The sequence below is a fragment of the Ornithodoros turicata genome, chromosome 2 (assembly GCF_037126465.1).
Source record: "Ornithodoros turicata isolate Travis chromosome 2, ASM3712646v1, whole genome shotgun sequence".
NCBI classification, from domain to species: domain Eukaryota; kingdom Metazoa; phylum Arthropoda; class Arachnida; order Ixodida; family Argasidae; genus Ornithodoros; species Ornithodoros turicata.
Window position 1 is genome coordinate 41,113,582 of NC_088202.1, and position 12,754 is coordinate 41,126,335.

Below are 12,754 nucleotides of genomic sequence, written 5' to 3' on the forward strand. Positions count from 1 at the left end.
TCTTCGATTGGGTTGCACTTTCTGAACTGGTGCAAGTAGTGTAACTTCTGCCGTTCGATTCGGCAAAGCTGCAGCCTTTGCACTACACTTTCTCATTCGATTCAAAAAAGTGCCGCAGGAGTGCAGCACGAGTGCAGGAAAATGTTCCACCTCCTCATACCCACAGGGGTGGCATCCAATGTATTGCTCCGTAGACGAAAGCGTGCTGGGCGAACGCAATGCATCCTGGACAGGTCCTGGTCGCACGTCACAGCAAACGTCAAGGCACACGTGACCTTAAAGATGGCGGCGCCCGCGATCGGCTGCCAAACCGTTTGTAAACAATGCGGTTGTTGTTTCTGGACGGCGTTTTGGATGTTTTTCGATCACGGTAATTATTTTTATCCGATAATCTCGCAATAAAACGCGCAGTTTTACACATAAAGCCTCGTATTGTTGACAACTTCCAAAGATATGATGACGACCGCGTGTTAAGACTTACCGAGCCGATGCGATGTACTTAACTAAGGTGAAATGGGCTACCATGTTGCAGAAGAAGCACCACATAGTTTACGCTGGCAAAATACGGTCATCTCTTGGTGCTATGACGGCGAAAATATGTCGGTAAGTGGCAAAACGACATGTAAACAAAGCCACATGACCTCAAAATGACGTTTTCTATGACGTGCGACCAGGACAAGATGGCAGTTTTGCCAAAAGCACCCGCTTGAGGGTAGTTACAACAATGGCGGGTTTGTGTCACCCCTGTGCTCATACCTCCGTGCAGCGTTCCGTGCAGCTCGTAGCAGACGACAACATGGAGGACGCGTAAAGTAAAGCACTGAAAATAAAACTGCTGCTTCACTGTTGTTTTCGGTGTCCCAATTCTGTTTTTTAAGCATTTTGATGAACTTCCCTGTTTTCGCTTTTTTGCGATAATTTCTTACACGGTTTCTGAGTGGAGTAGACAGTCGTCTGCTTGTTTTGTCACCAAAGCAAACGGTTTTCCATCATGGAATTCGCGGCTGAAATTGATGGAACGTTAGAATCTGTTTGGCCTGTTTTAGATGACGATGGTAACCATATTTTCCAAAACGGTGCGGCCCTTTTTGCAACAGAGGGTAAGATTTGCCTCATTATAATCACATTCAAACTCATTATCAAAGACGGTGTAGAATCAAAAAAGATGCTCAAGTGAGCTTGTAAGAAGAAGTGTAACCCGATACACGGGCAAAAGAATGAGTTCGCTGCCTTAGGTCACAATGCTTCTTACGGTGCAACGCGAATGAGGAGGCAACTGCGCATGGTGTAAAAAATAAATAAATAAATAAAATAGAGAGAGAGAGCTCTCCTTTAAAATTTTTTACAGCATGCGTTCGCATGTCAAGCGTTATTATTCTTCGTAATTGCAAATGCTCCATGCTCTTACAGACGGGCGCCGAGTATTAGCTTTGTCATCGGACAGCGACCCCATAGGACCCACCCTTGGTTCTCAGACAGCTGCTGCTGATGAAAGAATCGAAAACGTGGACAATTTGACAGAAGATATCCCTACCCAGGAGAGAAAACACTCCTGCACAACACGCAAAACAAAATTTTTGATTACGATGTACAAGGAAATCAAAGAAAAGTCAAGCGGCAAGACGCATTACAAACGAAAGAAGGACATTTGGAAAGATCTGGCTGAGGCCATCAACGGAGAGTTCTTGCTAATGTTGACCCCGGTCCAAGTTGAGAATAAATGGAAATCCCTCGAACGAGCGTACCAAAAGGCAAAGAAAAAAAATTCCTCATCTGGACACTGTCGCGTAGAGTGCGAATTTGAGAAGTAAGTCTTTTTCAAATAGCGATAAGTAGCGTTCTTTACAAATTTGATGCCTGCAGGGAACTATCCGAGGTGCTTGAAAAAGACAAGAGGGTCAACCCTGCGGTGCTGATAAGCCCAGGGCTAATTCAGATGTGAGCGTGGGGCCATATTTTGTTACATTTCCTTCAGCTTGTTAGCACCATTTCAGTATCTGCAAACCAAGCACCAGTACATTATATGCGAACCTAGTTCATTAGCTTTTGCTGTTTCTCAGGGCACTACCTGAAAGCCAAGCTGGGGAGTCCGCACCACCCAGCCCAGTAAAGCCTGCCGACACAGGGCCGCAAGCAACAGCTGGAACGAGCGCCCAGCAGACGCAGGAAGCAAGGCGCAGGAAGGCTCCAGGAAACGAACACTTTAGCATGATGCTAAAAAAATTCGATGACATTTTGGAAGAAAGGAAAAGAGAACACGCCGAACGGGAAGCAGCAAAAGAGCGCCGCCACGAAGAGAAAATGGCGCTCCTTACTCGGTTGGTTGAAGCCACAGAAAACAAGTTGCTGTAACTTTTCAAATAAAAATATGCTGTGGAGTGAACATTGCCAAGTCAGAAAAACAAAGGGTACGTATTGAGGTACAGATTGAACAGAAATATCAAAATATGTGTACAAGTCTCCGTCTCGTGCAGACATCTCTCTAAGCTCATTGCATCTCTCGTTGGGCTTCACTATACCGGTGTTCCGCTGCCTCGCTCAACAACGTCGGTCCGAGGTCATCGCCGTCTTCTTCAATTGTGTAATCGTGTAAGTCCTCAAGGAGGTCGTCTGTGCCAGAGCACATGTTATGGAGCACGCAACACCCCATGATTATCTGACATATTTGTACTGGGCTGTCAGCATCAACCAAGTAGAGTTTTTGAAATCTCTGTTTCAGGATCCCAAACGCGTGCTCAATGGTAACTCTTTGTTGGCTCAACCTTATGTTGAACTTTTTCTGCCATCGAGGGAAAGTACTCTTGTTGTCCCGATATGGCGTGACGAGCCACGGTAGCAACGGGTACGCGACGTCCCCTAGTAGGTATCCCCCTGCGAAAAGAGGTTTCAAAAATTAAAAAGCAATTAAGAGCACCGCTAACGGTACCGTGTATAAATGAGGAAATGCATTTTTCTAATATACACCTCCTTACCTGTACACCTACTGGGTCCAGCTTCGAAAAGTGGACTGTTCCGAAAAACTTTGGCGTCGTGCACAGATCCAGGGAACGCGATGAACACATCCAGGAACCTGCTATCCGGCCCACACACCCCTTGCAGCACAATTGAAAAAAAATTCTTTCTGTTGTAATAACTGTCCGGGGAGTCATGAGGCCGTTTGATTGGAATATGGCTTCCATCAGTGCAACCGATCACGTTTCGAAATCCACGGCCGCCACTCTTCACAAAAAATGATTCTTGAATACGTGCTCGCTCATCAAAATTTGGCCACGCAATTTCACGCGCACTTATTGATTGCAAAAAATTCAGGAACCAGCGGAGCGTTAGCTGCACGGACGATTCTGAGACATCGAATCTGTCAGCTACATCATACATTGATGATTTCGGTCCCATGTAGAGTAGCGCAATCAAACATGCCTTCCCGGCCGGGATGCACGGCCTACCCCCATTTGGGTTTCCAGGAAGGTAGGGAGAGATTTCAAATTCTCTTGATAGCGAGTCCGACGTCTGCCTCGACAAGCGAAACAGCTTCTTAAACTCGAAGTCGAAGCACGTACCTACGACGCTCTCATAATAGAGCGGCACTCGGTTTCTGTCCAACCGCAACTCGCACAGCACCTTACACACCGCGATCGACGTTATCTTCTTCTCCCTCGTCCTCACTACTGGAGTCGGCGAGCTCAAAAACGCTGGGCAAAAAGTCGCTCATTGTCGAAATTAACCGAATGGCGCGCAGCAGACAACGGAAGCAGACGACGACCTGCACGGGGCCAACACTCCTATTCGATTCAGCTTTGGTGCAACCTGCACCGAGGCTGCACTGACGTACACATCCGGTCGCTCGCCTTACACTCGCGCCCTGCACTTTTTTGTGAATCGAAGACACTTGCACTCCTGCACTCGTGCTGCACTCATGCGGCACTTTTTTGAATCGAATGAGAAAGTGTAGTGCAAAGGCTGCACCTTCGCCGAATCGAACGGCAGAAGTTGCACTACTGGCACCAGTTCAAAAAGTGCAGCCCAATCGAAGACACGCATTAAAAGAAGCGCACATCCGGGAATTTTAGCACACCGGAAAACAAAACAAAAACTACGTTATTGGTGTCTTCGACTGGTTGCATCCAGTCGCTCTACAGCGGTCTAGAGCGACGAGTCGCAACACAGCACTCACTGCATTCGACTGGTTCATTCGGAGCTCTTTCCTCCAACTCGGAGCGCTCCAGAGTGCTCCCACCGACACCGTCGGTATGGTGAGCTAGAATGAATGGTGTGCTGAACGGCGACTGAAACCGGGTCGTGACGACGGGCCTGCCGATAGGTGGCTACCAAGGGCTCGGCCCGCTGCCGCTTCTTGCACCCTCAAGACCACGTGACCGCATGCGCAAAGAGCACCTTGGAGCGCCAGGGAGTTCCCGCGATGGCCGAAATTGAAGCAATCTGGCAGATACAGGGGGAGGGAGAAAAAAATGTGGGCGTGCTGATACGTCACGCTTCGGCGATACGATTACGACGGACGGAGGAGTTCGCGTTTTGGAATGTTCTGGTAAAGGCAGTGCTTCAATGCCTTTCGATTCCTTCTTGGGATAATCGGGAGATAATTTTCTTCTTGGGATAAGGAATATGTCTGGTTCGGCTACATCGCTTCTGCGCGAAATCCCCTAACTAAAGAGGTTAATTAATGAATTTTAGGTAATTAGTGACCTTGTAGTTACATACTTTCTTCGAGAGGGTGTTCGCCTAGCCATATAGAAGTCAAAGAAAAAAAAGCAATAAATAAACAAAAGAGAGGAATGGAGTGGACTTTCACTGCTGCAAGCTTGTAGAATATACTACAAAAGCATTCAAGTCAAGTTACTAAACAATGCCTTTTAAACGTATTTGTAAGATACCAAGTTACTCCCAAGAGCACTTAAGGTAAAGTAACTTGAGTAAAGTATTTTTGTTATGTACAATTCTGTGTGAAGCTCTTACATGTTTTGTGAGGTAGCACAAAGGCATTCCATTCCAGTCTCCTTGGGTACATCACACAGATACGTTGTGTATAAATTAATGTATATGGAAGTGATAGTCATAAAGATATACTTGAGGTATATAGTTAGCATTCACAGCAGGGTACATACTCGTTTGCTGCTTGTCTGTATATGCCCAGCCCCTGTTTGGTAATAAAATACCTCCGTTTTGAGACATGTTGGAAGGCTGCTAAAATTTTGGCTGCAGGATTTGTTACACGCCATTGTTGTACAACCCAACATGATGCGCTTGTGGTATAATGCAATGATACACTGGTGCGCAATGTATAAAGTTTTGGGCGCGACAGACTGACCATCGTGATACACGCTCTGAAAGTCACACAGATCCTTCCATACTCATGCCCCTGAAGTTTTGTTTAAGGCGCCATTTCCAAAAACAGCGTCGTGTACTAATAGATGCAGAGTATTTGGAAAATCAGCCAGATACCTCACCCAATTCTTGATATCAAATTATGCAAGCTGAAGAACATCTCCTTATTTACCTCATAACATGTAATCGCGTCGTTTGACAAGCAAAAGTCGGGGTGCACCATGTATTTGTCGCGAACATCGTACTAGAGGTAGTAGAAGGTGAGATCCTGTTTAGATAGAAAGTCACATCCTGTAGGAGCACTGTCTCTTTTATACCTTCGTCGTAGAAGCAATGGTTTTTGCTTACGATTTCAGAACAGGGATTATACACTATGTCACTGCTCTCTCCCTTTCCCGGCTTTTCGCGATGCAACAAGCTTTCTATTTCACAGTTGATATATAATCAGAATGAATCAGCTGGATTACAAAGCATGGTATGCTTTCTAGTCCAGCTGACTCATTCTGATTATATATCAACTGTGAAACAGAATTTCAGGATCATTTTTGCGTATTGGTCTTCATATTGTTTAAGATTATTGCATCGTGAAAAGCCGGGAAAGGAGGAGAGTAGAGTCACTAAATAAGCTACGCTTCAGAGTATCGACACTGAGCTCCAAGAGCGAGCATGCGCCATCTTGTTTCGGCACCACGCTACCCACACGCACTTTAGCGCACGATGCGCTGGTGAAATGTTCCTTTCGTTTGCAAGCACGAGTTCGCGGTCTTGAGCTCACCTTGACATCCTCGGGACGCTCTGGTTGACAATACATGGATTATCGCACAACAATCATACACGCTTCTCTGTCCCACAGGGAGCATTATGTTAGCCGTCTTTGATCCTCAAATGGGGATGATACCGGTGTGGTGCCGAAACAAGATGGCGGTCCTACTCTCCCTTGGACCTCAGTGTCGATACTCTGAAGCGAAGCTTATTCAGTGACTCTAGAGGAGAGCAGTGACACAGTGTAGATACCTTGATTTGTTTTCCCCTTTGGTACCTGTACCAAAGGGGAAAACAAAAACAGTTCCAGCAGAATAGACTCGTCTTACTGGCTGAGGTCAGCGTCTTTCAAAACGAGGGCGCATTCTCAGCGCAACAGTTCCTATAGTGTTCGCTCCATGCTGAGCAGTGACCTGTACTTTGTTTTCATGGACGCCACCACAGAGCAGCCAAGTTCGCAAAGTACATCATTAATTATAAAAAAGAGAGAGAGAGACAGAGAGAACTTTCATAACTTTAGTGCTCAGGAGCAGATGTCTTCCTACAAATCCGCCCAAATTTTGGAAGATAGCTTCAGCAGAACCAGTAACCCCAAAGCGGGTCAAGTCCGGGCCACTCCGCGCACGCTGGTAAATCTGCGGCGGCCCTCCTGGTGCTGGGGGCACTATGCGTTAGAATGTGAGGTGCCTGTGAATGTGAGGTGCCTTCTCGGAGGAAGCTGTGCTGTCTGAGGCTGGGCTTTCCTCGTACACTTTAAGACAAATGTCAGCTCAATTGCCTATGAAGAACAACCCCCCCCCTTCCCCTGCCCCAGTGTAGCATGTGCCGCCAGACAAGCAGGCAGGTCGCTCGGAAGTATCCACCACCTTTTATGCTACGCAGACAGTGTATACCGTCCTATTTTGATACAGCATTCAGAAGTTACCCCCCATAACTTCACTAATCTTTATCATTTCCAGAAAGACATCGTCGCGCTGTTATCAGGTATCATGATACATGCCGAGCGCGGCTGCTATTTTCGTCATCTTAAGAAAAGTTTTCTGTGTCCGCTGCAAACGAAGCTGTTCCATAATTTATAGTCTTTTTCTTCAGAAATTCGGCATTGTTATCTGGTGAATATTCGGAAACCAAGGACGGTATAATGTTTATTTTATTGCAGATTTTATCTTGTCGTTCTTACTTCCAACTTTAGCGACGCTCTTCCATTGCTTGCTATTGAATACTGGCATTCAACAAACCAGTTATATATAAATAAATTTTATTGGCCTTATATGCTGGTGTGTACAATAAAAAAAGCGCGAGATGTACACAATAGTCTGTACGAGCTAAAACAATGAGTGGGTTCCCCAAACACACTTCCTTCTGTTCTTACACGGAGTCTCATTTCTTGAAAATAGCGAGCAACAAGCATTAGTTATGATGTGACTGTGAACAGCTGGCACATTATCGCCGAAGTTCTTTCCACTTGTACGTACACCAGCTAAGGGGTTCAGAACAGGATGAATAGAAAAGAAACGGAACGTCGGGTTGCCTATCGTTAAGGGATAACAAGTGAAGATAGTGTCGCATGCTTAGATGTAATTTATATCGCGTCAACTACATTGCGGTGTAGTACATATGATCGCGGTATTTGATGAGGCAATCGTCTCTAAAGCACTGCGCGGCCCTACGTTTGTCATCCGGTCAGTGTCTGAAGCGACGAAGGTTTATCTGACCCATGATTAAACCGTGGAAAACTGTTTATCCGCACACTTGGTGCGCTTCCCTATACTTATCCCGGCCACTTACCGGCCTAATAAAACGCCAAAGAATACGCCTCCCAAACCCTTAATTCTTGCACTACGCACGAATATGACTCCTGCGCCCTAACCTGTGAATCACTGCGAGAAACGGTTTCTGAAAACTGTGTGTAATGAGAAAATATACGATTTGTTGCTGCTGCTTTCTCTATTGACATCGTGCTGTCTCGAGTAATACTGTGAGGTCCTGTAACGGCCCTTCCCTTCCCTTCGATACACAATCCTTGCATACTTGCGCATGAACGCGGTCCTTATGCGATAGCCGATTTCGAATGCGAGAAAACAAGTACAGTTAGATTGCAAGGAATAGCCATTGCACTTCGTCTAACGAACTGTACGTGTATTTTACAATCAGTGATTTATGGAGGCCCCCTTATTAAAACCCTCAGTTGCTTGGGGTCAGGTTATGGATTCAATTCTGGCTGAGGAGGCTATCAGCTTTTCGACGGGGTACAAGTTGGACAAGTTGCTTATAGATTGTTCACGCGCTGCGAGCGAACGCTCAACACATTGCCAATACCAGCGGCATGGCCGAGTGGGCTAAGGCGTCCGCTCGTTGGTGGTAACCAAGGTCGTGCTGAAGACTGGGAGGTGGTGGGTTCGAATCCTACCGCCGGCTGTGCTGTCTGAGGTTTTCCCTGGGTTTTCCGAAGACTTTCCAGACGAATGTCGGCACAGTTCCCTCTGAAGTCGGCCCAGGACGCATACTAACCCCCCTGTCCCCCACTCCTTCCTGCTATCCTCTCTCCGTCTGTCCACATCTGTACGTCGCTCATAGCCACAGTTGCTTCGCGGCGCTAACACCCAATCAAAAAAAAAAAAAAAAAAACACATTGCCAATCCAACTCGTAGGGTTCCCCGAAGCGCAAATATCCCTCAAGCCTAAGCGAGAATACGGCGATATGCATAGACCGACCACTGTTGCATCACTTATGCTCATTGTTGTAAGCAACAAATTATCAATTGCAAGACAGTGAGAGATAACCTCAGCGAGCAACGACCTTGCACTCAGCTCGTGATGCTTTTGATAAACCACCCATCGACACTGTTCCGTTTCTCGGCAGGCGCGGTGCGGTCCTCTGCATTTCTCGGAAAGGTCATGTGATACGAAACAGAAGAGTACCTCGGATCCCCACAAAAATCCTTCCGCAAGGCGCGCGGCGAGCTTTAGCGCATCCATGTAAACAATCGCACGTGGTCGAGTGCCAAGGCCGCGACCAAGCGCTCCCATGCATTGGATAGGCCGGTAGGCACACCAGTCATTCTAGCTCACCATACCGTCGGAGCGGTTACCGAATCTGGTTGGGTTCCGGTCACGTGACCACCGCCAGCTTCCGCTTAGTAGTGTTTCTGTTCCGCCATGCATGCCATGCTCTGCGTTTTGCGTCGTCGTTGTTTCGACATCGAGGGAAACACGGGAAGTCACGTGAGTTAACATTCCCTCTCCTCTCCTTTGTTCGAACCACAACCTACTACTATACAGAGACCTGGACATGCGCAAAGCTCCTAGCACCGGGGTAGTAGTTAGGGCTATCGCCACTTCGCTATGGGATGTCGCGCTAGTTAGCACTATTCGTCACCACGTGATTTGCCGAAACCGCGGGAAGTCACACACGGGAAGTCACGTGAGTTAACATTCCCTCTCCTCTCCTTTGTTCGAACCACAACCTACTACTATACAGAGACCTGGACATGCGCAAAGCTCCTAGCACCGGGGTAGTAGTTAGGGCTATCGCCACTTCGCTATGGGATGTCGCGCTAGTTAGCACTATTCGTCACCACGTGATTTGCCGAAACCGCGGGAAGTCACACACGGGAAGTCACGTGAGTTAACATTCCCTCTCCTCTCCTTTGTTCGAACCACAACCTACTACTATACAGAGACCTGGACATGCGCAAAGCTCCTAGCACCGGGGTAGTAGTTAGGGCTATCGCCACTTCGCTATGGGATGTTGCGCTAGTTAGCACTATTCGTCACCACGTGATTTGCCGAAACCGCGGCAATGGGCTGTAGAAAACGACGAAGAGCTACGGAAGAGGGTAGCGCGTGCTTAGCAACATCCTAGTAGCCCTATGGTGGACTAGAAGGACCCTAATCTAATGCATGGAAAGAGCGTGTCACGGCCGTGGACAAGATGGCGGCGAATTGCACGTGCTTTTGCGCAGTCGCACGCTGCGCGCCAAGCGAGAAGGCACATTTTTGTGTGGCTCGCAAAACGCTCTTCTGTTGCGACCCGACCACGTGCTCTTCCAGCAGCACAGATTTGCTTCTTTGGACACCGCAATGCGGTGGAACCCACTGGAGAACCGGCCTGTGCCGTGCTTCGTAGACAATGTTGTAAGCCATTAACAGATCCATCACCAACGGTGCGGATGAGCCTCGGATGCCAGAATTTTCAATTGCTTGCAGCGTAGAGTCAGTAAACACGACCCATTCCCGCAGGGTAAAATCAACAAAGTACTGCAGAAAGAAAAGTATGGCATAGAGTTGTGCAGCTGTGGATGACATCTGATGCGAAAGGCGACGTTCTTCCACTACGCCTTCAGATGGGATGACGAATGCCGAGGCGGACTTGCCATTGTGAGATGAGCCATCGGTGTGTGCTGCGGCAGAAGTAGAAAACTTCGCGTCTACCAGAGCATAAAGATTGCACATTTTGATGACGTGGACTGTGACGTTTATGGCATTCGCAGACCCATCCGAGTTCCTCGTCTGAATCCACCCTCTGCATGTTTCCATTCCCGCAGCGATAGCGCCCCTACTGGTATCTGCAGCCATCTCTCCGTAGTCCGCCATGTCGACGCGGTATAGGATATTCTACAAAAGGGAGAGGGCGCAGACTAACTGGTGCATTATGATGAAGGAACGAATAGGCCATCCTTTCTCCCTCTCCTTCCTCTCCGGGCGTATTTAGGAGGCTTGGCGTTATTAAGCCTTTTACTGTGTTTGAGAACTTTTCGTGTTTGTCTGCGTGTCCGTTGTCTCTCGGTTATTCGTTCCTTGATCATAGAATATTCTGATGCACGGAAGCCCTAGTTTGCGTTGCTGTATTTATTTTGTTGCGCAGAGTTTAAGTTCCACGGTTTTGCTGTCGAATTTTGCTGTAGAGTTTGCTACAGAATCGAGTCGTTGTGCGCCACCGGAAGTTCGTCAGGTAAACAGGTAACGAGTTACGTGTACAAAAGTCAAGTTTGTCTCCGCACATCCTGTGTGTACAAGGTGTTTTTTTAACACAATTAAGTTTTTATAATAAGACTGTGAGAGCAACACAGATGAGGTTTTCACAGGTGACTTATGGGGCCAGGCGGACGCCCAGTCAGAAAGTAACTACTCGCCGACTAATTGCCTAAAATTCATTAATTTATTGATTACATTTTTTCGAGGAAATGCGAGAGAGCAGAATTTGAGCCAGTCATTCTTGAGCCAGTCGAATCGCAAAAAATACGTGTTCGGTTCGGGCTCGCTTTGCTTTGATTTCGTTCCGGTTCAGTTCCGGTTCGGCCACACCACAAATCGCACACCCGTTCAACGCTTCCATTTTATATGTTCCATAAAACTGTTTTGATCAGGAAATGCGCGGCTAATCGCTTACTGCTGCTGTCTACGGTCGCTGCTGTTGACGTTTTCAGCGGTCAGGTACTCGCTTTAGCGAGAAAGGGAGATTATGGATGAACACTTATTGCAGCCAGTGTCCACGCTGATGAAACGGTGCAGTCCTGCTACTTTCTGTTCCCAAAATCTCTTTTTTCACACGCACGGTGCAAGCAAGATACACTTAAAGGAAGCCTAATCAGATGGACAGCGTTACATGACGATGGTACTTGCCGGCACACTGCAATCGCAGCGTGAATCGATCTGAAACCGTACTGAAGTATGTCGAAAATAAGCTCACAGCAGCGTACTAGTTAATCCACAACACAAAGGCAATGTCTCACGACACCATTGCACTACCAATAAGCAGAACTGCATTTACTTTCCAAACCACGACCAATCAAACAGGCACCGTTCTCCGTACGCTCCTTCTCCACTTCTCATGTTTCTGGCTTGTTTAATTTTTACTGCTCACGTGTAAAGAGAAATGCTGTGCGCTTACTTAATCACTTCTATAGAGCTACATAACTGGTCTACTTCATTCCTGTTACATTCGTCCGCGTGGCGCCTCGTCTCTGAAGAGTAGACGCCGCAGCGCGTGCGTGGAGCGCTAGCCGCGGCGCTCACAAAGACAACTGCGCTTCAGGGGGTTAAAAAGACGCTGAAAGTATACTTACTATACGTCCTCGTTTGACTGCTAGGTGAAAATTCCTGATGATTCCGATGATTCCATGATATGGACGCGTAATGATGACACCAATGTGTCTTCGTTCGGGGACTGAGAGGAACTCTTATGCTGACTTTTTTTTAAATGTCCGAACCGTTTTTTTTTTGCGAACCGGTTACCGCTATTATTTTTCTGCCGGTCTACGGTCTGCGGCTATCATTTTTCTGCATTATTTTTACGGTTCTGCCCCGGTTCGGGTTCAACACTATCATGAAAATTTCGGTTCGGGTTCTGTTCCTGCAAAAATAACGGTTCGGGTACGGTGTTCGGTTCGGGTTCGGTTCGGGTTCGGTTCGACACCCTGCTTTAAATCCACCATCTTTTTTGAATGTCTTGAAGTGAGCACTTTCAACCGCTAAATTTTGCTATGCGGACGAACCCAAACCGAAACCGCGCACTTTCCGAGCGGAAAAGGAGCTATAGGCATTCGTGTCGGAGGGCCACGTGTATCATAGCGATGAAGCTGATGTGTTGTAGGCGCTGATCTGATGGCCAGGTAGTCCGCTTTCCGGCCCAGATAAGCCCAAGGTCATG